The sequence below is a fragment of the Bos indicus genome, chromosome 21 (genome assembly GCF_029378745.1).
Source record: "Bos indicus isolate NIAB-ARS_2022 breed Sahiwal x Tharparkar chromosome 21, NIAB-ARS_B.indTharparkar_mat_pri_1.0, whole genome shotgun sequence".
Classification (NCBI taxonomy): Eukaryota; Metazoa; Chordata; class Mammalia; order Artiodactyla; family Bovidae; genus Bos; species Bos indicus.
The window spans coordinates 538,355-564,245 of record NC_091780.1 but is presented as its reverse complement, the minus strand read 5'-3'; the positions used below and the strand labels follow the sequence as shown (position 1 = coordinate 564,245).

At 46.7% G+C, this 25,891-nt stretch overlaps 1 non-coding gene and 2 pseudogenes across 1 annotated transcript; 2 read left to right on the top strand and 1 right to left on the bottom strand.

The window, feature by feature from the left end:
- LOC139176066 (liprin-alpha-1-like) overlaps nucleotides 1–10,028 on the top strand; it is a 38,422-nt pseudogene extending 28,394 nt beyond the window's left edge.
- LOC109575113 (ankyrin repeat domain-containing protein 26-like) overlaps nucleotides 1–25,891 on the top strand; it is a 502,197-nt pseudogene that overhangs the window by 385,855 nt on the left and 90,451 nt on the right.
- Nucleotides 24,249–24,355, bottom strand: LOC139178530 (U6 spliceosomal RNA). Its single transcript, XR_011562911.1, has one exon. It is a non-coding gene; the product is annotated as a U6 spliceosomal RNA (small nuclear RNA).

Sequence of the window (25,891 nt, the reverse complement as noted above, 5' to 3'; positions counted from 1 at the left end):
CAGACGAGCTCAGAAAGATGGTCTTTCCACATCCCTGCAGGAAATATGGAACGGTTATATATTAATATTTTTATTTTACAGCAAGTTGTCAGGTAAAAGTGATTTTTCCTTATGCGACAAGTTGACTTGATGTAAATGGTAAATTCTGTCCATCAACTTGTTATCAACAGTGAAAACCTTTCAAGATGTATGAGTAGAAGTGAAGCTGGAGAGTTTACTTCCTGTAAGAATCTTGTATTTTAATTTGAAAATCATTTTATTTGCATAATCGTGTATTTAAACTGCTATATAAAGTCATCCACCACACATTAGGGGAGAAGAGCAGAAACTGTGAATTCTAGGTTAATGCAGCACATTGACATGAATCCAGAAACTCACACAAAGCTGGTGGAGAACTTCATCAAGTGATGCATTTGTATATATACAACCTTAAAAAAAAAAAAAAAAGATCAACTCAGCACTTCATCTGGTCTGGAGACTTGTGTTTAGAAACTGCAGCTTGTTCATGAATTGCTGTTTTGATTATACAGAGTTCCCGATTCCCAGTGGAAAAGACTTGAGGCACTGACATGCATCTCTGCCCTGAGAGCAGGGGAGGTAAGGGTTGTCAACTTGAGGTATCTCCTCACAGAAAGAGAGTCGCCACCAGGGCCCCTTCAGAATGTTAGAGTAAATAAGTGAAATCAAGTGTGAATGATCAAGGACAGTTTGTAAGACTCAACACTAAGTTATTCTAAGTTTGAGAATATTCAAAAGAGGAAACGTAGAACCTTTTGGCTGAGATGTTAATTGAGCAACTGTTTCTGGAATTTGCTTATCATGACACAGAATGCCAGCCCAAATTTATTGTCCAGACAGGTTCCTCTGCTGACAAAGGCAGGTGACGGGGTTTATTCTATTTTAGGTTGTTCGAAGAAGAGAAGGAGAACACGGAGCAGCAGGCCGAGGATACTGAGAGCAGGGAGGGCAGGGGGAGCTTAGGCAGCCTCCGTCGTTTTAAATCAGTGAGCTCCCTCAACCTGCTTCCCGCGTCCTCGCATGCTGGCTCCTGCCTGCCCCTGCCCAAGCCCAGAAGGAGGCGGCACAGCCTGGCGCAGGAGTGAGACCGGCTGGGCATCATGACTCTGGTATGTGTCTGCCTCCTATCTGCTGCATCCCTCCCCCAGCACGCTGTTTTTTTGTTTGTTTTTTCTCTTTATACCCAGAAGAAAATCAGGTACATTTGCTACGCTCAGAGGTCTAAAAGTTTTTAAACTGCTTAGTCTTTAATCATTCCACAATGACACAGCGACAAATTAGTCTTGATATTTGGACCACCAACTTAGCATGTCATCATGAACTCAGCCAGAGCCTGCCTCTGTAAAGTTGGGCCTGGCCTGTGCTGGGCACAGCAGCTACAGGGAGGTTTCTGTTCTCAGGGAGCAGACAGCTTTGTGAAAGTAACCATAGGCAGCTCTCATGGCGTGGGAAAGCCATGCAGCACATTTTCCATTGGGGATGCCTGGCTTCAGGGTGCATGGCATGCGGTGGGAACAAAACCAAGAATCTACACTGGTCTGCTTGCTGATGGACCTGGCCACGCACTCAGGCCAGCTCTGCATGTGAAACCAGGTTAAAAGCCCAGGGCCCCAGGGCCCCAGGGCCCCAGGGAAGACGTCGGGCTGCCTCACTTTTCCAAGTCTAAAACTGGGATGACAACCTAGGGCTTTTGGTGACAGAGTGTGCAGCTGTAAAGCACATGTTCCAGCTTTCTTGCATGTTTAGTTTAGGTGTTGTGAGTGCATTGCTATTTACCCCATGAAATCATGTGTACAACACTCTGCTTTGTAACTGGACTTGTATTATCTCTTTTTTCTGTTACCACCCATTTCAGGTTAGCTGTGTTGTTAGTCAGCTTATAATTAAATTAACCGTGAATCATTTTAGCAGCCTGTGAAGTGCTAACTAGTCCATTTTGTGGTCTTTTGACACTGTTTTTATAATTTGCATCATTAGCTAATTAGTTGATATTTAAAATTCTTTGATGATTTCTCCGTGGTTTCATGCTTGATTTCTTTCTGAATATTTGGAAAAGAACAGTTCTGTATGTTTTCTTGCTGTTGGAGTTCTCTGACAGTGTCTGCTTTCATCATTGGTTTTGATTTCCTGTCTCATCCTGTTGTCTGCTTAGTCGTCATCAATCCAGACCCCCCCCCCCCAGCCCCCGAGGCTGTAGTTTACCCATCCGTCTTCCATCCCCCGTCCACCCACTTCCTCTGGTCATAGCAGTGCTGTGGTCCACAGCATGAGTCCCCTTAGTCGGGTTTGTGCTTTGTCTCCATGTCTCATTAAATGGTGTTTTTCCCCCATAGCAGTAATTTGAATTGGTTTATCACTATACAGTTACAGGAGAAGGCAATGGCAATCCACTCCAGTACTCTTGCCTGGAAAATCCCATGGACGGAGGAGCCTGGTAGGCTGCAGTCCATGGGGTCACACAGAGTTGGACAGGACTGAAGTGACTTAGCAGCAGCAGCACGAAGCTATAAGCATAATGTAGATGGATCCTAAACTACATATTATGTGTAATTCATAAATGAGATTGTGCTTACATAAAGAAATGATCCTCTTAAGTGTAGAATTAATGGACTTTTAGATATTCAGATGACATCACCCTTATGGCAGAAAGTGAAGACAAACTAGAAAGCCTCTTGATGAAAGTGAAAAAGGAGAGTGAAACAGTTGGCTTAAGGCTCACCATTCAGAAAACTAAGATCATGGCATCTGGTCCCATAACTTCATGGGAAATAGATGGGGAAACAGTGTCAGACTTTATTTTTTCGGCTCCAAAATCATGGCAGATGGTGACTGCAGCCATGAAATTAAAAAGACGCTTACTCTTTGGAAGGAAAGTTAATGACCAACCCAGATAGTGTATTAAAAAGCAGAGACATTACTTTTCCAACAAAGGTCCATCTAGTCAAGGCTATGGTTTTTCCAGTTGTCATGTATGGATATGAAAGTTGGACTGTGAAGAAAGCAGAGCACCGAAGAATTGATGCTTTTGAGTTGTGGTGTTGGAGAAGACTCTTGAGACTGAGTCCCTTGGACTACAAGGAGATGCAACCAGTCCATTCTAAAGGAGATCAGTCCTGGGTGTTGATGGAAGGACTGATGCTACAGCTGAAACTCCAGCACTTTGGCCACCTCAAGTGAAGAGCTGACTCTTTGGAAAAGACTCTGATGCTGGGAGGGGTTAGGGGTAGGAGGAGAAGGGGACGACAGAGGATGAGATGGCTGGATGGCATCACCGACTTGATGGACATGAGTTTGGTTGAATCCTGAGAGTTGGTGATGGACAGGGGGGCCTGGCATGCTGCAATTCATGGGGTCACAAAGAATCGGACACGACTGAGGGACTGAACTGAACTGAACTGACACAATATCCTTTCTGTGTTGGTGCTTGTATTTAAGACTGTAAATCTCATCAGCTTTTGCACAGTTAATGTCTCTATTAGACTCGTTAAAAAAGTATCTTCTATGGTTAATAAAATGTAAAGACTGCACCTGCTATTATGCTAGCTTTCATTCTTACATATTTTCACAGGGAACTTGCTTTAATGAATTTATTTTGAGAAGTTTTAAATCAAATTCTATGTCAGGATTTTACACTAATGTCCAATAGGTGGTTAGATTTGTTCAATGTTAAACTAGGTATTATGGTAACTTCCTCATCAGTTAAATTACTAATTTAAAGTATAACATGTTTTTTAATAAGAGAAACTAACTTATAGAGAAATTTGGCTGAGAATAGACAACTGTTAAGGCCCTTTGTTGTACAGAATGCTGTGCTTTAATAAATCATGATGTTGTAATAGAATGGTATCTTCCTGAGCAATAATTTATAGTGTTTCTATAGTAAATCTTGAATAGCTTACTTAACTTCTGTGGTCAAAAAAAATGTTCTGCTTCCACTCACATGTTCTCTAAATCTTCATGTCACTTACATGTTTGCCATCATTTTTGCTTTACTGTATTTGCCTCTATGGATTCTTGAAATTTTAGTTTCAAAGTCGCAATGAATCTGATTTCTCTTCATTTCTTTGCATGCATTCATCAGCCTAGTGATTTAAGGAAGCAGCGTTGAAAGGTAAACTATTTAGTAATGTAGCAGACTTTTGTTTCTCTGTGAAGTATTAAAGAGTCCTTATTGTTTAACGTGAATGAACACTGTATAGTTATGTCCTGGTGAATAATTGATGTTTTAATGGAAGTAATAAAACTCACCCACCACTTAAAATGTGCTGATGGTTCTGTTGGAAATTGGTCATTCGTTGGGACAATTGTAACAGTTTGCCTTTCTCCCACTTGTTTGCCTTCTGATCATCTCATGCTTGTTTATAATAGACATAGTATTATTTATTATTTTTAAAAATTTCTGTACTTATGTTTTTTGCCATGCTGCACAGCTTATGGGATCTTAGTTCCCCAAGCAGGGATCAGACCAGTGTCCCGGCAGTGAAAGTGCCAAGTCTTAACCTCTGGACCACCATGGAATTTCCGCTTAGTGTTTTCTTATAAGAAATGACTGAATCAGAGCCATAGATGTTAGATTTGCAGGAAGCCAATTTAATGATGGTGGGTAGCAGTGTGCGGGAGACTCTGTTCACCGGGCACGTGCTTTCCGAATCTGTCATCTCATCTCCAGGTGAGGTCCAGGCTGCTGCTATCCCCATTCAGCAGACATAGACACTGAGGCTTAGTGAGGCCGGGCACCCTGCCCAGTCTCTCACACCCAGCAGCATGCTGCATACTGGTCTGATCAGAGCCTGGACACTTAACCATGGTGCCATCCAGCCCGCTTTCCTCCAGAGGCTCTCGTGTCCATCACAGCATCCCTGATGGAGGGAGAATCAGGAGGGAGCTCGCTGCCTCTCCCCTCGGGTCACGTGGATGAGCCCCTGTTGTTGGAGTCCAGTGCCCCAAGGGCTGGCCTTCCTTGTCCCTCTCCTGCTCCCAGCCCGTTGACCGAGCACCCCTGGGCCTTCCCACAGGACTGCGGTGGCCGCCCTCCAGTTCAGGCAGCTCAGTGCCTGGGAGCCCTTCTGCTGGGCACAGCAGAGCAGCGCCATCCTCCTGGGGTTGATGACCTGGGTGTGCTGCTCGCCTGCCCTGTGGCCTGCTTTACCCTCCTGTTAAGTGGACACGGCGCTGCCCAGCTTGGCCATGTGGGCACCAGTGGGGCGGCTCCCATCCTGGGGGAGGGCGGCCAGCCTGCAGACCCAGAGGCCTTCCTCAGGAGGAGGCCCGGGGGAAGGGGCTGGCTGCAGTCCCTGACTTTGAGGCAGGTGTTTGTCTCCACTGAGTCCATAGTCAACCCAGGTGTATCACTTGCCTGCTCTGTTTGTTGCTGTTTTCTGATTTTTATAAATGCTTATTTTAACTTGAATTTGAGATCGATCCCTGTTCAGTTCCATGTGGATAATTTCTAGCTTTTGTAGCCTTCTGTTGTCTGAGGGTTCTTGTTAGAGCTCAGGGGAGGGGGCCCAGTTTATCCAGCTGCTGTTAAACAAGTTCAGCTGTATTTTGCACTAAGTCACTTTGTTGTCACCAAGCTCCCGTGGGACTGCACAGGATCAGTATTCTTTACAGAATCCCACTAAAAAGGCACAGTTAAGTTGGTTAAAACAACACACTCATTGTTTATGAAAATACATGCCATGCATGTCTCCTAAAACCTCCCCTGGCTTAACCACACACCCAGATGTATCAGTGAGACCTGTCTGGACCCTGAGGGGTTAATCTGTTCCCCACACTGTTGCCACCACTGTCTTTCCTGTCCTCACATCCAGGACCAGTGGAAAACCTGGGAGTCCAGGAGAGATCATCTCTTTTTTTTTAAATTAGTTTATTTATTAGTTGAAAGATAATTGCTTTACAGAATTTTCTTTTCTGTCAAACCTCAACATGAATCAACCATATGTACGCATATATCTCCTCGCTTTTGAACCTCCCCCCCCACCCCCCAGGATGATACAAGATCATCTCTTAGTGAAGACCAGGGGGTGCTTTATGGAAACCACTGTGAGCGAATGACACTTGAACTGCGTGTAAATACTTCAGTGGGTAGCCCCGAGTCTGTATGTTAATGAGAAATACAATCCAGGCACATGGTGTTCACGTGGAGGGGTTAGGTACCTTTTCTGTGTTTCTCTTGTTGTCATGGGTTCCAGTAACCTGCATCATCACTACAAATGATCTTGGGTGGTGGCACAAGCTGTATCTTTTTCTCCTTCAAACAGCAAGGTCTGGTCGGCTTTGCTGAGAGGTTTTGTACTCTAGTTGTGGTGCTTCTGAGCAGCATCTGGCGATGAGCACAGTCCTTTCATCAGGGCAGTTCATGCCATGCAGGGTCCACGGAGCCAGCATCGCTCTGCTGTCCTGCCCGGCAGGGCCATCTGGTCCCTGGATTCCAGGGAGGGTGGAGCCTGGCTGCAGGGAGGCTCCCGTCCAGGGTCTCTGCACTCAGTCGGATGCTTTCGCTGCCCCAAAGCCCTGCTTCTCTTGAACAAGACAGTCCTTTAAGATGGCATTAAGCTACAACAAGGGGTTTTTTTGTACTTGGGGGAAAGCATAGCTAATAGATTTTCAAATAAGTTTCTGGTTATAATGTGACGCCTGTGTGATTGCCATTTTCAAAACAATCTATTGTTAGCCAATTTGACACTTACCTCACTCCCTCAGCTGCCAGCTTTACGGGAAGAGGTAGGAGATGACAAGACCGCCATCAAATGTGAAACCTCGACCCCCACCTCGCTGCGGTCCCTTCGGCTGGACCGCCTGCACACGGGGGCACTCTGCACAGCCACCCACGAGGACATCAGGGATGCCCACAAGTAAGCGGGCTGTGTGCGCGTCGTCAGTTTCAGGAGCCCTGCGCCTCTTTTCTTCGAAGAGTTGCAAGGATGATTTTAAAGAGATACCATTGGGTTCAGTGCCTGTGTTTAGTGGTGAACTTCAGGTGCTGGGGAAGAAGAGCTCAGTGACCTCAGTGATTTTAGAAAACGTCCTTTTCTACAGATTGACTCCTGTGTTAGCTTTCTTCCTGATATTGGTAGAGGTCTGCCCGGCCTGGGGCACGTTCCTGACAGTGACGACCCCGTGCCTCTCAGGTTCGCTCTTGAGGGTCCCTCCCTTTTCCTCAGGGATCTCCTCTCAGGAGACTCTGTCCCTTCCTTTGACTCACACTGTCCTCATTGAAACCACCACCTGAGCTCCCGTCCTGAGCCAGGCATCACGCGATGGAGGACACATGTGGTCACTTGGCCAGCAGACCTGCACGGTGACTGTTGCTCTCTTGCCATGGCTGGGGACAGTTACCCTGCAAGAAGCGGGGGTAACTGCCCAGAGCAGGGGAGCTTGCCTTCTCCTGGAGCGTTTTCACCTGCTGAGCAGCGACCCTGCTGGAGGGTCAGAGTGCCCTCTGCACCAGCTTGCCTGGAGTCAAGCCCTCCTCAGGGGAGAGCTCCAGACAGAGAATCTCAGCTTCCTGGGGGTGGTTGTCTGTGTCTCGAAGCCTGCATTGCTCGTGTGGAGTGTGTTTGGTGAAGGAGACTCCACTGTCTGCTGCAAGGTTGAGGCGCGGGTGTTGCTGGCTGCCCGTTTCTATCAGTAGCTCTTGTGGAGGGGTGTGTGTTTGCACGAGGGTGCCAGTTAAAAGTCCTTTTCTCTCCCTAAAGCTCGACAGGCTCTCAGGACAACCCTGGGAACAACCCCAGCAGCAGCACCAGCAGGCGGGACTCGCTGCACAAAGCCCCAAAGAAAAAGGGCATTAATCAAGTCCTCCATCAGCCGCTTGTTTCGCAAGAAGGAAAAGGGCCAGCCTGAAAACCCCAGCAAGGAGGCATTAGGACCAGGTGGGTGCTTCACCTTTCAGAGGGAGGAGGGCCTGCCGGCATGTCCCTCTGTGTCTCCCCCGTTGTCCCCATGAGGCTCCAGTCACTCTCACTGGGAGTCCTCCTGGGAGCAGGAGTGGAAGAGGCATCTGTCTTCTCAATGGGTCTGATATGATCGGATGAGTTAATGAATGGATGGATGGATGGATTAGTGAGTGAATGGATGGATGAACAGATGGCTGGCTGGATGGGTGGATGGATGGAGCATGGAATGAATAAAGCAGATGATTGTACTCCAATGCTAGAATCATATTGCACGAAATTGATTGAGTAGGAGCTGGGCAATGATTGTTTCCTCCTAACAGTGACACGTGTTTGGAAACTGACTAAGTGCTCATCAGTGAGGAGTGGAGTACAATCTGTGAACATCCCACAAGGAACAGCCTGCCCTCCTTCCTGCCACCTTCCCCATCCCCATGAGCTCATCAGGGGTTCTGCCCATGCCCCCACTCCAGCTCAGAGCCACACAGGTCCTCCTGGTGTCCCCTCATCACACAGGGTTATCATTAGGGCCTTCTCTTGCTTGGCTTCATCTCCTTGAAGACAGGGTATGTTCCTGCCTCTTCAGCCACAAATTTGTTGAGTCTTTGTTTGTGCTGGGTGTGGGATTTACAGGGGTAAGTAAAGCAGATGTGATCTGGAGCACAGTTAAGTGACAAGAGAGAAAAAGGAGCAGGTTATTAAATGCGATCCCTATTATTAATATATACAATGCTGAGATGGATGGTGCCTTGATTATATACCAGATGCTTTGTGTGCCCCTCCCAAGCTGGTGCTGCCCCCTCCTGATTTACAGAGGAGGACACTGTGACGGTCACATGGTCAGGGAGTGGTGAGGGCAGGTTCACACCCATGCAGCGGGACCAGGCAGTTTGCTAAACCCCAGCCACCTTTCTGGTGGAGGCCACCAGAATGAGATGGTTCTATGGCATGATGATTCAATGGACATGAGTTGGAGCAAATTCCAGGAGATAGTGAAGGACAGGAAAGCCTGGAGTGCTGCAGTCCACGGAGTGGCAAAGATTCGGACACACCTGAGTGGCTGAACTAAAACCTGAGTGTGTGCTAACCTGCTTCAGTCGTGTCTGACTCTGCCACCCCAGGGACTGTAGCCCACTAGCTCCTCTGTCCATGGGATTCTCCAGGCAAGAAGACTGGAGTGGGTTGCCATGCCCTCCTCCAGGGCATCTTCTCGACCCACGGGTCGAACACACATCTCTTGTTATCTGTTGCATGGGCAGGCAGGATCTTTACCCCTAGCACCACCTGGAAAGCCCCAGTGAATGCTGACAACTAGAAATGCAGAAAATAAGGGCTGCTCCTAAGTTAAACTGGAAGAGCAGCAAGCACAGGTTGTAAAGAGGAAAACACATGATGAGCAACAACAGGGCCAACAGAAACAAGCAGGGATGCTTTCACCCACATAAAGAAAATTTCTGTGCCATTCAGAAGAGGAGCCCATCAGCCCTTGGAGGGACAGTTGGAACCAGAATAAAAACCGAGGCCACGGTCAGCAGTGCCCACCACACGGCCTGGGTGGTGTGGTGTCACTCACTGGGCTTCCTGCATCCCCAGAGCTGCTGGCCATAACCTCTCTGAGTGCCAGTCCGGGCAGCATCCCGGTGTGAGCTAAGGTATCACTGCTCTCCTTCCAGTGCTGCTGTGGGGTCCTCTGTGGGCGGCCACCCTCATCCCCTGCCTTGCCACCCGCTGGGGCCCGGCTGTCCCCCTGGGATCTTTTCAGGCCTTGAGCTTGGGTGTTCCCAGCCCTCTGCCACTTGGGACTGGGATGTGACTCAGGACTTGGCCTTGAGATGTTAAGGAGACCGTGAATCTGGAAGGACACCGCCCTGGGGCCCATGAGAAAGCAGGAGAGCAAAGCCCCCATGGCGAGGAAGCAGAGCTGGGGAACGTGCCCACAGGCTCCACTGCGTCCTGCACAAGTGCCTCTTCTTTGCCTCTCGTTTGCCTGAAACAGAGCCCAGCTGCTGCTGCTCCGCAGGTGATTCCTAAAGATGTACCTCCTGCAAGAGCTATTGTCCTGCTGCTCTGGGCTGCCTGAATGTGCTCAGGAGCATCAGACAAGTGGAGCTGCCACACCACATACTTCAGGAGGGGTCCTGATACTGGGGAAGGGTTGGAGGGTGGGGGAGGGTCTGAGGGTGGGGGAGGACCTGATGCTGGACTAGGGTCTAGTGCTGGACTAGAGCCTGATGCTGGACTAGGGTCTGATGCTGGGGGAGGGTCTGATGCTAGGGGAAGGTCTGGTGCTGGACGAGAGCCTGATGCTGGAGGAGGGTCTGATGCTGGACTAGGGCCTGATGAGTTGAAGAGTTGAATTATATGCTTTATATGCTCTTTTGTCGCTTCAACCATTATCCTTCAACATATATACTGATTCCAAATACCTTGCTTCCCTTTTTCCTGATTTTGTTACCGCCTTTTTATACAACCTAGATGAAGAATTATATACTCTCTTTTCACAGACTCAAGCTTTAATTCGCTCACGTACAGAACCTTTCTTTATTGCACATATATGTGCTCATTCAGGTTTACCTGGCCCTCTGGTCACAAGAAATGATGCTGTTGACAGGCTCACAGCTCCCATTTTTACATCTGCCAATGATGAACATGCTAATCTTCATACCAATGCTAACAGATTGCACTCTAAATACCATATTCCTCTCACTGAAACACGACATATTATTAAAACCTGTGATGTCTGCGCCCCTCTGCACTTACGAACTACGATTTCAGGAGTTAATCTCCAGGGGCAACAACCTAATTCCCTTTAGCAATCTGACTTCACCCACTGCTCCTTAAAGAAAATTTTCTTTACTTTTTGTCTCAATAGATATATTTTCCAACTTTATCTGGACAGTACCTGTCTCTTCAGAATCCAATAAACACGCCATTCCCACACTCTTACTCACCTTCCCCATTATGGGGATTCCTTCTGTCTTGAAAACAGACAATGGACCTGCATTCACCTCACATTCATTTCATTCATTTTTATCAGAATGGAACATAACACACATTACAGGAATACCCTATAATCCTCAGGGGCAAGCCATTATTGAAAGAGCCCACTGCACCCTAAAACTCATTTGTTAAAACAGAAAGGGGGAATATGGAAGAGGAGATACACCAATATAGTATAAGCAATTTAATCAGTGGCTGCCAGGAATCTTACGACTCCTAGGCAAGGGTTATGGTCTTGTCATTGCAGATGGAGAGGAAATCTGGGTTCCCCTTCACCATGTCTGCTACCGAGAAAGACCCCAAGACCGGACTCCCTTGGGAAGTGATGAAGTTGATGCAAAGGGTCTCATCAATGACCATGGAGGAGCCAATGAGGAAACGCCATTGTCTGAATCCTTACCCGACATGGGCTCAAGTGAAAACATGACTCGTCAGGCTGAGCAGACACTGAAGAGTACAGGAACTCCTATGACTCCAGATAAGCTGTTTCTGGCAATGTAAACTGTTCTGAAGAGCAGGAGGAACATTATAATTGCTCCTGGTTTAATAGATCAAGCATTGGAGGCTTTCATAAATCTAAGACAAGTTTCTCGACTGATAAGGACATATTGCTGAATTGGTATAATGGGGGCTTATCACCCCCATGACCCAGGATTGTCGTCCCCATTGTGGGGCCAGAGCAATGGCACATTTGGAAAATTCCAGCAGTCTTAGAGCACTTCACTAGTATTTATGGGACTATGGGTGTGTTTCGTCCTTCTAATTATACCTTCCTATATAATAGTACTGGCTATATTCAATCATGTTTTCACCTTCCATACTTGTTTATTGTAGGGCATTTTGATATTGACTTATCAGCCAAGATTGTCAATTGTACTGCATGTGCATTGTATACCTGCCTTAATCACACCATTTCATATCACAATGCTAGCATTGCGCTAGTTAAACAAAGATCTGAGTTATGGCTTCCCATAAACTTAATTGAGCCTTGGACTGATTCTATATTTCTTTCTGTATTGTTGAAAACTAGGCTTAGGCGATCTAAGCGCATCATTGGGTGGATTATTGCAGGCATCTTAAGCCTTATCTCCATTGTGACTGTAGGAACTTTGTCTGGTATGGCTTTACATAATTCTATACAAAATCATGATTTTATCACTGCTTGGCACAAAGACTCTCATGATCTGTGGACTCACAAGCTCAAATAGATCAGCAATTACAAACACGAATTAATGAGTTACAAACTGTGGTTATCTACTTAGGAGATCAAATGCAGCAACTGACTTTCCAAACACGTATACGCTGTCACTGGAATTTTACTTCTTTTTGTCTGACTAACATGCCCTATAATAGCACTGAATATCCTTGGAATAAGGTTAAGACGCATTTGCAGGATCCCACAAGTAAGTAAAGTTTAGACATCAATTTGTTGAAACAACAACTTGCTAATTTTCAAGTTAGAGTACCTAGAGAATTGTATAGCACTCAATTCTATGATACTTTAACCAAAACCCTATCGTCTCTAGACCCTAGAGCTTGGCTTTCAGGAAGCAATATTTTTATATATGTATTAATCACCCTGCTCTTTTTGTCCTTGATTATGGGATATAGAAGTATCTACTCAAGACTCCATGCCTCCTACAATGGAGTCCAACTAGCTGCTGTCGTGCTTAATTTAAAAACAAAAGGAGGATATGTTGGGAAGAGTAGTGCAAAATAGCCATAAAAGGAGAAAGTCCTTGGGAAAATGGCGAAGGGCCAGAAGTACTCGGCTTTGCACTATGGACAGAAAGACATCTCCTGCCTTTGGTTATACTCGGCGCCAAGAGTTAATAATAAATAGGGATGTTACTTGTGACAGCGGGTTGTGGGAGAAGCCCATGAGTCATTTAGAGCACGCTGTCCTTGAAATGTTTCTACTGATTATGTGTTAACTCCGTATGCGCTCTGCTGGCCGCATACTTTAAGCTCTTTGTTTCTGCTTCTATAAAAAAGCTTGACTGCAGAAATAAACTTGTCAGTCCTTGCAAGAGACTGTCCAAGTGTCCTTTCAGGTTCTTCGCTTCCAAGTCCCGGGGAGAAAATCCCCAACAATAATAAATATTGCACCATGACCTGAATACATCTCTTGCTGGCTTTTTTAATGTGCCGCTGAAAAAGTTATATTTTCACTTATACAATTCAGAATGGCTATGTCATCACAATCTAAAAATGTACACATAGGTCCATTCTTTAAACATGTTTACAAACAGGTAAAAAGAGGATTTACATAAAAATAAGGCCTTTGTCAGAGCTGCACTACCCTGTCTGTCTCGGAAGTGGCACCTTCACTGGCCAGCTCCATGGCTTCGCAGCGGGTGCAGGGCATAGCAATTGGTTCCCGAAGAGTCTCTCCGGAGAGGAGGGATCCGGGTTCACAGAGAATAGGTTACAGGAGAGATTTTCATCATCTGCTAGTCATCCTTTCAGCCCAAATTTCATTAGAAGCTCACATTTGACAACCAGTATGTTTAAATCACTTCACGCTGCAGACAAAAAGCATTTCTTGCTAGAAAAAGTACAATTTAGGCCAGTCGTTAAAATCCAACAATTGGTTGAAATAAGTTTGCTTACCTCAGAGTGATTGTTGGAGACCTTGGTTACATCATGCACACCGTGTCATGATTTTACAATCGCAGGAAAACCCCATCTCTCATTGTTTAACATTTAACAATTAAACAATGATAATTACAATAAATACATCATTTACAAAAGCCCTATATTTGTTCATAGGCTGTATACAGACAAGCACTACAGTACATTCATTTGAAAGACTGAAATCAGGTATCAGAACATGAATTGATCTGAAAGGATATTCATAGCCTGAATATACAAGAAAAAGTAAGGAATTATATAAATGAAGTCATAAGTTTACATAAATATAAGAAACATTAAATCCTAAAATATTTTCTCTATGGTATTCATGAATTTTTCACTAATCAAAAACCCTGTAATAAAATATCTTCGGGTCCATGTAACAGGTATTAACACAGTAAAGATTTCGTTGAGTTCAAGATGTAGTCTTTTGTATAATCATCTGGAGAATTAATGCAGGTAAACTGGAAACAAACACACGGATGAATCAGTCCTGGGATGGCAGGTGGTGCCCAAGCCCCTGCCCCTCCAGACACCCCTCCACCCCATTCGGGGCTTCAGCTACTTTGAGAATTCAGAGAAACATGGAGGACCAAGCAGATCAAGGAGAGAACTCTGTGGCTGACTTTATTCTGACATATAGCTAAAAGCTGCTGGTAAAAAAAAAAAAAAAAAACAAACTCAAAAGCCCAATCCAGCTTTCTAGCTGAGACGTGAACAGGACAGAGCAGACAGCCTCCTGACCTCAGAGTGGCTCAAGAAGGGCTGGGCCCCAGGGCCAGACCCACCAGAGGACCACCCAGAGCAGCACCTGCAAGGGAGGGTGGCCCTTCAGCAGGGGTGGCCCCAGATGCTGGTGCACTTCTGTGTGAAATGCTGGCCTCCACACGGAGAGGCCCAGGGCATGGCAGCCTGGTGAACCCTGACTCTCTGGGCCCTGCTCCCTCAGAGAACGTGCACGCAGGGCGTGGGCAGGGTCACCGCCGCTGTGGGAGGGAAACCCGTGCACACTGATGCGAGGGAGCCTCTGCTTTACTCTCACCACTCCGGCGGCAGAGGGGAACCAGGGTTACGTTCTCTGCTGCTGAGGGCTCTCCCAGGCCAATCTCCGGAGACCCACTGACACTCCACTCCCCGGGGCATGGGTTCCATGCCCCCGAGGGACCAGGCTGGCCTGTACTCACCTTGAAGCTCAGCAGGAGCAAGTCCTGACTGTAGCGGAATCCAGCCTCTGTGTTTCCGCCACGCTGCCCTGTCCCACGAATGTGGGAGGAAGCGTGCAAACACAGAGTGCGGTTAGTCGTGCAACGCCATACAGGGCACGAGGACACACATGCTCACACCCACAGTGACGCCCACTCTTACTGAGGGTCTGGGGAAACTTCTAGAAGGTGGATGAGCCAGAGAGAGCGAGCCAGTGGGCTGCCACGTGGTGGTCCCTGCCATCCGAGGGGGGAAGGCGGTCACACTGGAGCAACAACGGCACGTTCAATGAAAGAAACGCCGTCATGGGGACAGCTACTCCTGGTGAGCAGCTGCCAGTCTCTCCTTAGACCTACGGATTCACAGAGCTCCAGATTCACAGATTCAACACAGTCTATTGTTACTCAGTTTTACACTTATTTCATTCCCTCAGCTGCCAGTTTTGCGGGAAGAGGTACGAGATGACAAGACCACCATCAAATGTGAAACCTTGAGATCAGAGGAGATCAGGTGCTTTCAGGGTGGTATGGCCAGAGATGGAGACGGAGGCGGCTGCTGCGGGGTGCCCTAAGAGCCTTTCCCTGCGCCTGCCTTTAGCTGTGCCTCCCTTTCACTCTGAACTGCCAGTAGGGCCAGGCAGCCACACCTCTCCTCTGGGGGCGCACACTGTACTTGAGCCACACGACCTGGGACCGGAATCTGGCCTGCTGACGCCACCATGCCCTCTAGCACCGCAACCCCAGGCCAGCAACAGCTGGGATCCCCCAGGGACTGGGCCAGCAGGCGTGCATGCGGGGCCTGTGGGGTAGGCTGAGGGGCCCTGAGGTTTGGGTGCCCTCCCATCCGGGGCCTCTACAGGCCTGGCTCTGCTCCCTCGTCTGCCGAGCGGGGCCGCCCTCCATCCCGTTCACTTCTCAGGGCCACACCAACACGGAGGTGTCTGGCTTCGGGGCCTGAAGCCGCCCGCACCTCTGCGGCCCACAGGCCTCTGAGCCTCCTGCGGGCCCAGGCGCAGCCCAGCCTGGGCCCTGAGCACCCATCTTGCCCAGCACCTGCCCAGTGCCCAAACCCACTGGGAGCCACGAGGCGCAGTGGACCGGAGCGCTTCAGTCCCGCCCCTTCACCCTACCGAGGCACCCCCTTGCCCCCACCAAGCACTCGACCTTCCTGAGAAAGTAGAGGAGCCTCAGGCAGGCACACGGACAGACACACAGACACTCGCACGCACCCACACGAAGGGAGACAGCCTGCCGGCTCAAGCTCCTCAGCCAGAGCCATAGCACCGTTGAGAGGTTGGGGCCAGAGGAACGGATGGGCGGCTGGGTTTCTGGAAAGACAGAGGCAGAAATACATGAAGTTTCCGAGACAGACTCCAAGATGGTGAGAGGGAGATACAGACACACATACACCACACATACACCACACACACACACACACACACACACACACACACACTTGAGTGTGATCCTTGGAAATACTTCTGTTCATAGTTGCTGGGTTGAGCCCAACTTTTCTATGACCCATGGACTGCGGCCCATCAGCCTCCTCTGTCCGTGGCATTTCCCAGGCAAGAATACTGGAGTGGGTTGCCGTTTCCTTCTCCAGGGGATCTTCCCGACCCAGCAATCAAACCCGAGTCTCCTGCTGGCGGATGCCTTGCCATCTGAACCAGGATACTGCTAATTCCCTAGGCAAAATACAACAAAAAGAGCTCGTGTTCTACTAAGTGGAAAAATGATTTAAGAATCATAAGGTGTCCTTTGTTGGTATCTTTGAATCTTTATTTAGTTTTTGTTGGTTTTTACTATTAAGGCTACTTGAACAAGGCAAGGGAGAAACCCCAGAATTGAAAAGCAATTGACTTTTTTGAAAGAAACATGTGCAGGTTAAGCTCTCTTTATTTTTGAGAGATGGTTAAATGCAAAATTTTTATTCAACACATATGACTTTTGTGAACTTTCTTTCAAATCTCCATGATGAATCCCTAAGGCCTCCAGGAAGAAAGGAGTAGAGAGGGAGACAAAAAGAGCAACCTTCCCCCTTGGTGCGATCTCAACCAGCTGCTTAGTTCCTTCATCTCATGGACTACGATCTGGGCTTATCTGGTTTGTCTGATTCTTGTTTCGGGGACCGTTTCTAGTCACAAGGCTGTAAACAGTGGGCAGCGGGAAGCCCTTCTTTCCATTCCACATGAGATCCAGTGGACAATCCAGTCCCTGCCCACTGCATTGAGTGTGCAGCAACAATATCAACGGTGATGCTGGTTAACAATGCATATTCGTGGAATCCACTCCATTCGCTACTGACTGTTTGTGGTGGTGGTCTGGAACCTATACCTGGAAACTTTCTTGATGATTGCAAATCACACCAAAGTCTGAGGATGATGGAAGATCTTCACATTTCTGGAAGAGCCACACCCCAACCGAAGGAACCACAAGACTTGCCTGAAATGGTAAAGGTATAAGTATTGGACTAAATGTTGGAAGGTCTCCACCTTGGCTATGTAAGTCAAACGATCTTTTTTGAAATGAAAATGGATCATACTGAACGTTCACATTCTTCTAGAGCATTGTGAAAACCGTAAATGGTAGAAATCTGCTGTACGAGTTCCTTGAAAGCAAGAACCTATATTGATGGATATGTCTTAATGCCTTAGATTGTGCCTTGAATATAGTGTACACATCAACCCAGGAAAGGAAAGAATTGAATCGCCAAATATACAAAGAGATCAAAAGTGCCGAGCCAAGTGACACCTTGAGGCTTCCAAGAAGCCTTTTGTCTTTCACACACTAAATAAATACTGAGCACCTACGATGAGCTAGGAGGCATGTAATAAGTTTCTGGAAATAGAATGCGGAGAGAAGACACAGAGTTCCTTCTTTCACTGAGACGAATCTAATGATAAATCTCAGGCAGATACTTTGAGAACTTATAGAGGGGCCTCTTCCCTCACCAAAACCTGGGTGTCAGGCAAGACTTCTCAGAGTAACAATTGAGTTGAGATCCATAGGTTGAACCTACGTAAACCAGGGATGAGATGCAGGAAGAAGTTCAGGCAGGGAAAATAGCATCTTGGAAGGCTATGTGACCAGGGAAACTTAGGACATTCAAGAAATGAAAAATGCCCTATGGGATGGAAGCCAAAGAGTGCAGAGGGCATTCCAATGTAAAGACATCAGAGAAGAACGTGAGGAGCAAGCATGAAGGGAATTGGTCCTATATTCAATATGATGGGAAAATACAAGAGCAGTTGGAGCAGGGAGGTGATAGAATTGCATCTGCATTTCCAAAAGGTCATCTTGCTCCACATCACTAATGATTGGAGAGACCTAACTCCAAACTACAAGGAGGGACCACTTCACATGAGTCCGATTGGGCCTCATTGCAATGTCTGTCAATAACAAATGCTGGAGAAGATGTGGAGCAAAGGGAACTCTCCTTCAAGGTGAGTAGGAATGGGAGTTGCTACAGCCAGTATGGAAAAGAGTATGGAGGTTCCTGAAGTAACTAAAACTAAACGTAGCCTATGGTTCAGCAGTCCCACTCCCAGGCATAGATCCACCCAAAATATAAGTCAACAAGATAGATGCCCCATTTGGGCACTTATATCTGTGCGTGCACGCGCGTGGGAACGCGCGATGGATGGCCTCCGAGCCTGGGGGTGGGGCGGGGGCGGGGGCTGGGGCTGGGGCTGGAGCCGGTGCAGCCCCTGGGATTGCCTGAGGACGCCAAGGGAGCCCAAGACGGAGACGGGACGACCTGTGGTCTGGTTTCCTGGAAGCCGAATGCGAATGCGGAGGGGCTCGCGGGCCGCAGGGAGGCAACCCAGGTCTGCAGCGGGAGTCGGGGCCCAGGCCACTCAATCCCCCGGCCCCGGGAGGGGCTGGGGCTGCGAGGGCCCGAGAATTGGGACGCGGGGCGGGGGCTAAAGGACCTCTTCTGGTAGGCAAAAAGCCTACAGCACCCGGTATTCCCAGGTGGTCTCCCATCCAAGTACTAACCATGCCTGACCCTGCATAGCTTCGAAGATTAGACGAGGTTGGGTGCCTTCAGGCTGATATGGCAGGAGACAGAGGCGGCTGCGGCTGGGCGCCCTAAGAGCCTTGAGTTTCGCCTCCCTTTCGCTCTGACCTGCTGGTGGGGCCAACGGGCCGCACCTCTCCTTGGGGGTCGCGCGCTGTACTTGAGCAGCAGAATCCGCGATGGGACTCCAGCCTACCGATGCTGCCACGCCCCCGAACACTGTCAACCCCAGGCCAGCAACCGCTGGGACCCCCCAGCTTCCGGGCGGGCGTGTCACCCTCTAGCAGGGCTTGCTTAAATTAAAACCGTCATAAATTAAAGACTTCAAAAGTTGTGCTCATTCAAGCTGAAAGGGAAACCAGGGCAAAGTAAACAAGGATGGAACACCATTAAGCTACGAGTAGGTGAAGTGTGCGATTATATGGATCTGCTTGTGTGTGTTATTTGTTCAGTCATGTCTGACTCTTTGCGACCCTGTGGACTGTAGCCCTCTAGGCTTCTCTGTCCATGGAATTCTCCAGGCAAGAATACTGGAGTGGGTTGCCATTTCCTCCTCCAGGAGATCTTTCAGACCCAGGGATTGAACCCGAGTCTTCTGCATCTCCTGCCTTGGCAGGCAGAGTCTGTACCACTCTGCCACTGGGGGAGCCTTGTGACTGTTCAGGCCGCAGGCTGGAGGTGGCTAAGGCCCCCTCCTTCCACTGTGCCAGTTTGCCTCCCCGCCCCCGCCCACCACACCCCTACATGAGGCAAGGTGATTGTGAAAATGAAATAATAGCTATGGGGCCTGAGAGGAGAGGAACTGGGTTTTGAGGAAATTCATTTAGGGGACATAAAGAAAGTAAGGAGTAAATAAAATCTGACAATAAAATGGATAATGAAGGACCTACTGTACAGCACAGGGAACTCTGCTTAATGTTATGTGGCAGCCTGGATGGGAGAGGGGTTTGGGGGAGAATGGACACATGAATATGTATGTCTGAGTCCCTTTGCTGTCCACCTGAAGCCATCACAACATTGTTAATCAGCTGTGCTCCAGTGTAAAATAGAAAGCTGAAAACGAAACAGAAATGACAAGTGCAGCTGTGGAGAGAGTGTGGTAGACACAGCCCAGGTGTGATTAAAGTGGAGAAAATCACAGATTCATTAGATAGAAAGTTCTTGCATCATTTAGACAGGTTTATCTAGGAAGATTGAGGAGGAACTAAAGAAACAGGTGAAAGGTTGTTGTTGAATCACGCGAATATACCGGGATTCTTGGCCCCCAGAGGAGAAGAATTCAATCCGGGGCCAGAGACGAGGCTTGATCGCTCAGAGCTTTTGTGTAATAAAGTTTTATTAAAGTATAAAGGAGATAGAGAAAGCTTCTGACATAGGCATCAGAAGGGGGCAGAAAGAGTACCCCCCTGCTAGTCTTTAGCTGGATGTTATATAGTCACTAGCAGTCTGTTAATGAAAGAAAGGAATGTCTTAAAATTCAGAATGGCACCAGGCCCCTCACCCATAAGATGCATTTTGGGATAATCTTGGCACCAAATGGTTTATCCTGGGCCATAAAACCATTAACTTGAATCTTGAAGCAGGGCAGACCACCATACAAATAGTTTCATTTACATAGATTAGAGGAACAATATCCATACTGGTTTGTCAAGTAGGTTCTGGGCCAAGAGGTGGAACCGACTTGGAGACGGAGTTTGGGGTAAAGGCATAGTACATTAGCATAGCTTAAGACAAACATTTCCATAAGAAAAAGGCATTGGTTATCTCTAGGCTCAAGAATAGCTAACTTCAGGCAAAACCAGGTGTCATTATGGCAACACAGTATTTTAAGAGAAACCTCCTTTTAAATTTGTATAGAGAAGGAAAAAATATTGCTAGTTTGTTTCCTCCTGCCGCTTAAGAGAGATAAAAATGTCTGACACTTGCAGGCTATTTCCTCTATTTGGAGACCCCTGGCCTTCCTGCCTGTTACCCTCTCACAGGGGAGCAAGGAAAACTTAAGGGAGCGCCTTACAAAGCCAGGATGAGAAGGACAGATCACCAGCGCCCAGGGAGGACCTGAGGCCTGAGCACTGGCATGCATCCTGCCCCTCAAAGTGGGAAGAGGCGTGTGATGCTAGAAGAGGTTAAAGCTTTGTGAGATGGGGCGGTTAGAAGACAAACAGCACGGGTGTGAAGGACAAAGAACATTCCTTTGAATATCCCCAAACTTTTTGACACCAGGGAGAAGTTTTATGAAAGAGAATTTTTCCCATGACTTGGAGAAAGGGGGATGGTTTCAGAATGATTCAAGTGCATTACATTTATTGTGTACTTTATTTCTATTACTACATCAGCTCCACCTCAGATCATCAGGTATTAGATCCCGGAGGTTGGGGACCCCTCTCTCGGCTCTCTCTCCAGGGCATGGCTATCAGGTCACTGAGGCATCTTGTCTGTTTGCCTGTCATTACTTAGAGCCTTCAAATAAGAGAATTATTCCCCCAAAAAAGAAACGTTCTCAAAGAAACAGTTTCAAATCTGTGTATATTGCTGTGAGTGGGTGATGTTTTCTACTATTATGAGGTTTGAGTTTCAAGGGTACCTGATTCCCCTTTGAATTCTAGCACTGCCTCATCATAGCTGCTTCACTGAACCAACTTTTGGTGTGAATCATTGATAGAAGCTAGCCTTCCCATGTGGCTCAGTGGTAAAGAATCCACCTGCCAATACTGGAGACACAGGTTTGATCCCTGAGTCAGGAAGACTCCCCTGGGAGAGGAAATGACAACCCATTCCAATATTCTTGCCTGTGAAAATCCTATGGACAGAGGAGCCTCACGGGCTACAGTCTGTGGGGTCCCAAAGAGTTGGATATGACTGAGTGAATCTCTATTTGATACCAATGCTTTATCATTTCGAAGATGATTTATTAAAATTATGTAAATATCAAGGTATGTTCATTCCCATTAGTTTTTTGTTGTGGTGGTTGTTTGTTTGCTTTGCTTTTTGGCCACACCATGTGGCATGTGGGATCTTAATTCCCTGACCAGGGATTGAACCTGTGACCCCCTGCATTGGAAGCTCAGAGTCTTAACCACTGGACCATTATGGAAGTCCCATCATTAGTTATTGTAATAAAATTCCAGACAGAACAAAGCCTTGAAAAAATACAAGCACTACAGGACATCCAGGTGCCACCTTAAACTTCAGAAATTTTCCCATGTTGAGTAAAGACGTGAAAAAAATGATTGTTTGAAATCTTAACAGCTGGCCCCATGATTCCTTTTTGGGAAGAGGAAGGAGGGAGCTGTCTCCTTGGTGGAAAGCCACTGAGGGTCAAATGCTACAGGCACCTGGACTCCAGGGGAGGGAAAACCTGCCAGGCTGGAGATTAGAGGAAGAGTTTCTTGTTTCTGCTCCTGCAAGGAGAGGTTGGCAGGGGGAGGGCAGAGGGCAGAAAGGAAAGAAATAAGACCACGAAAGAAAAGCCAGCCGGATGGATGGAAGCTGAGCCCGGGCAGGGGAAAATGACATGTCAGTGTTAGATGGTAACCCAGCCATTCCCAATCAAATTTGTTCCCTATTACTGGGATGTAAAGCCTGCCTTCCATCTCTTTAGGAAATTGGACTCAATTTACACATGGAAGCAAGATCTCAGTAGTCTAGAAACCAAGAAAGCCCTTCAGGACTATTTACAAAAACCAAGGTGGGGCGGGCGGGACTTCCCTGGCAGTCCAGTGGTTAAGACTTCACGCTTCCAGGGGGTGAAGGTTTGATCCTTGGTAAGGGAACTAAGATCCTACACATTGAACTTGACCAAGGGAGGGAAAAAATGCTATCCTTAAAAAGAAAACCAGAGGGGTGGGCTTTGGGCTTCCCAGGGCTGGAATTGGGACCCAGCTGAACTGACATCTTGTTTTTTCTTTCCTTTTCCCTCCCAAGTTAAGTATAAAAACAAATACCTTTTTGTCTCACACTCAGCTTTTTTTTTTTCATGAAGGTTAGAGGTCCTCACTTTCCAGGTTTTGATTTAGCCAAGGATTTCAAAAAGCTTTCTGTTCACAGTGTTCAGCTAAATACAAGTAACAAAAGCTTGCCTGCTTACTCTAATTGCTTTAGATAAGACCTTATCTTGCCTGTTGCTCCTCCCCTTAACTCCAGCCTCTGTGGTTACCATTTGACCTCTTTCCAGGATTACTTGATTCTTAATGTCCTGATTGTTTTTTAATAGTCTTTAAGTTTTCTCACTTTTTTTCCCCCTATCTGGATTAAGAGAGGAGGAGAAAGGAGTATTCTCTAAAGCAATTTATGGTTCATGTTTAAGAAAAAACAATGGTTTAAGAATTGGGAAACCCCAGGTTCTGGCCTTAGCTCTACTGTTGTCTAGCAGACACTCAAGCTATTTCTAAAATAAATTAGAATTGCATCTTTTTTTTTTTTTTTTAATAATTGAGGTTTCTTTTAAATATTTATTTTATTTATTAAGTAGTTATTTTACTGCACCGGGTCTTAGTTGCAGCACATAAGATCAATCTTCCTTGTGGCATGTCCGATCTAGTTCCCTGACCAGGGATCAAACCCACACCCACTGCATTGGGAGAAGAGTCTTAGCCACTGGACCACCAGGAAGCCCCTGAAGTACCTCTTTAATGTCTCTTCCAGGCTAAAGTCTGAATCTCTGGACCCTCATAGTTTCCCACCACATTTATTCTCTGCTTTCCCCTGTACCAAGGAAGAATCCGGTGTATTCATGAATCCTAATTCTAAATCATTAAAAACTGGTTTCTGTCTCCTTTTTTTAAATTCAAACTTTAGAAAACCTAATTAATTAAAACAGAAGAACTTATAAAACATATTTTATACAGTGGTTTTCTTGCAAGCAGTCTTTAATAGACTTCTTTCAAATTCTGACAAATACACTAGGTGTTTGGTTTAGATATGCAGAACTAAAAATATCTAAAGGAGAGATTTTTAATTACTTAGTTCAATCCATGAAATTCCTGAGAATTCTATCTGGAAGAAAGAATAAGAAAGAGTATGAGGGACTTCCCTGGTGGTCCAGTGGCTAAGACACTAGTCCCAATGTAGGGGGCCTGGGTTTGATCCCTGGTCAGGAAACTAGATTCCACATGCCACAGTGAAGACCTGAAGAAGCCAAATAAATAAATAAATAAAATTCAGGAGCAAAACAACAATATATATTTTTAACAAATGGAATATGGGCTTTGCAGTCTGAGAGACCTGGCCGTTTTCTTTTTCATGGCAGCATGCAAACAGGATTTATTTCAGAGAGAAAGTATAAAACTCTCAGCATAGACACAGAGGAGGTGAAGTGCCCCAGACCGGGGCTTTTCAGTGCAACTTTAGATAAGTTACTTAACCTCTCTGAGCCTCAATTTTTAAAGAAATTTCCCTGTTTTATTCATACTTTTTAAACTATTTTTTAATTGGAGGAAAATCGCTTTACAATGTTGTGATGGTTTCTGCCATAAAAACGTGAAATGCTTCACCAATTTGCATGTCATCCTTGAGCAGGGACCATGCTAATGTTCTTTGTATGATTCTAATTTAAGTATATGTGCTGCCAAAGTGAGCACTGAGCCTCAATTTCTTCATCTATGAAATGGGAATGATACCTCCCTTGCAGGACTGTTGTGAACATCACATGCCAGGTATATATTAAGTACTCAAACATGTTCACGTTCTCCTCCATTAAACGCCATCTTATTTTTTACTTTGCTCACCAAGGGCACACGCTTGGGCTTGAAACAGCCTAGGTTCAATGGCCTGATTCCACAATTTTAGCAACTCGGTGATTTGGGACAACTTGTTAACAATCTCAAAAGCACTGTTTTCTCATCTGGAAAATGGAGTTGGCAACAACAGTGCCCAGCTGCAGGAAGCATTCATGAACTAGTCAGATCCATCAGAATCACATTAAATCACCATGGAGACAGCAGGGATACTGAGAGAGTGCTGATGCTGAGTGGCTGCTGAGTTACTGACAAGGGGTCAGCCAGGTGACCAGGAGGAGGCTCCATCCTTCTCTTTCTTGATTTTACCTTTACTTGCCCCACTTTTCTTTTTTAAAATATTTTAAATTATTTTTTGGCTATGCTGCTGCTGCTGCTGCTGCTAAGTCGCTTCAGTCATGTCCGACTCTGTGCGACCCCATAGACGGCAGCCCACCAGGTTTCCTCGTCCCTGAGATTCTCCAGGCAAGAACACTGGAGTGGACTGCCATTTCCTTCTCCAATGCATGAAAGTAAAAAGTGAAAGTGAAATTGCTCAGACGTGTCCAAATCTTCGCGACCCCATGGACTGCAGCCCACCAGGTTCCTGCATCCATTGGATTTTCCAGGCAAGAGTACTGGAGTGGGGTGCCATCGCCTTTCAGTTCAGTTCAGTTCAGTTCAGTCACTCAGTTGTGTCTGACTCTTTGCGGCCCCATGAATCGCAGCACGCCAGGCCTCCCTGTCCATCACCAACTCCCGGAGTTCACTCACACTCACATCCATCGAGTTGGTGATGCCATCCAGCCATCTCATTCTGTTGTCCCCTTTTCCTCCTGCCCCTAATCCCTCCCAGCATCAGAATCTTTTCCAATGAGTTACCTCTTCACATGAGGTGGCCAAAGTACTGGAGTTTCAGCTTTAGCATCATTCCTTCCAAAGAACACCCAGGACTGATCTCCTTTAGAATGGACTGGTTGGATCTCCTTGCAGTCCAAGGGACTCTCAGGAGTCTTCTCCAACAGCACAGTTCAAAAGCATCAATTCTTCGGCGCTCAGCTTTCTTCACAGGCCAACTTTCACATCCATACATGACCACTGGACCATAGCCTTGACTTAACGGACCTTTGTTGGCAAAGTAATGTCTGCTTTTCAATATGCTATCTAGGTTGGTCATAACTTTTCTTCCAAGGAGTAAGCATCTTTTAATTTCATGGCTGCAGTCACCATCTGCAGTGATTTTGGAGCCCCAAAAAATAAAGTCTGACACGGTTTCCACTGTTTCCCCATCTATTTCCCATGAAGTGATGGGACCAGATGCCATGATCTTCGTTTTCTGAATGTTGAGCTTTAAGCCAACTTTTTCACTCTCCTCTTTCACTTTCATCAAGAGGCTTATTA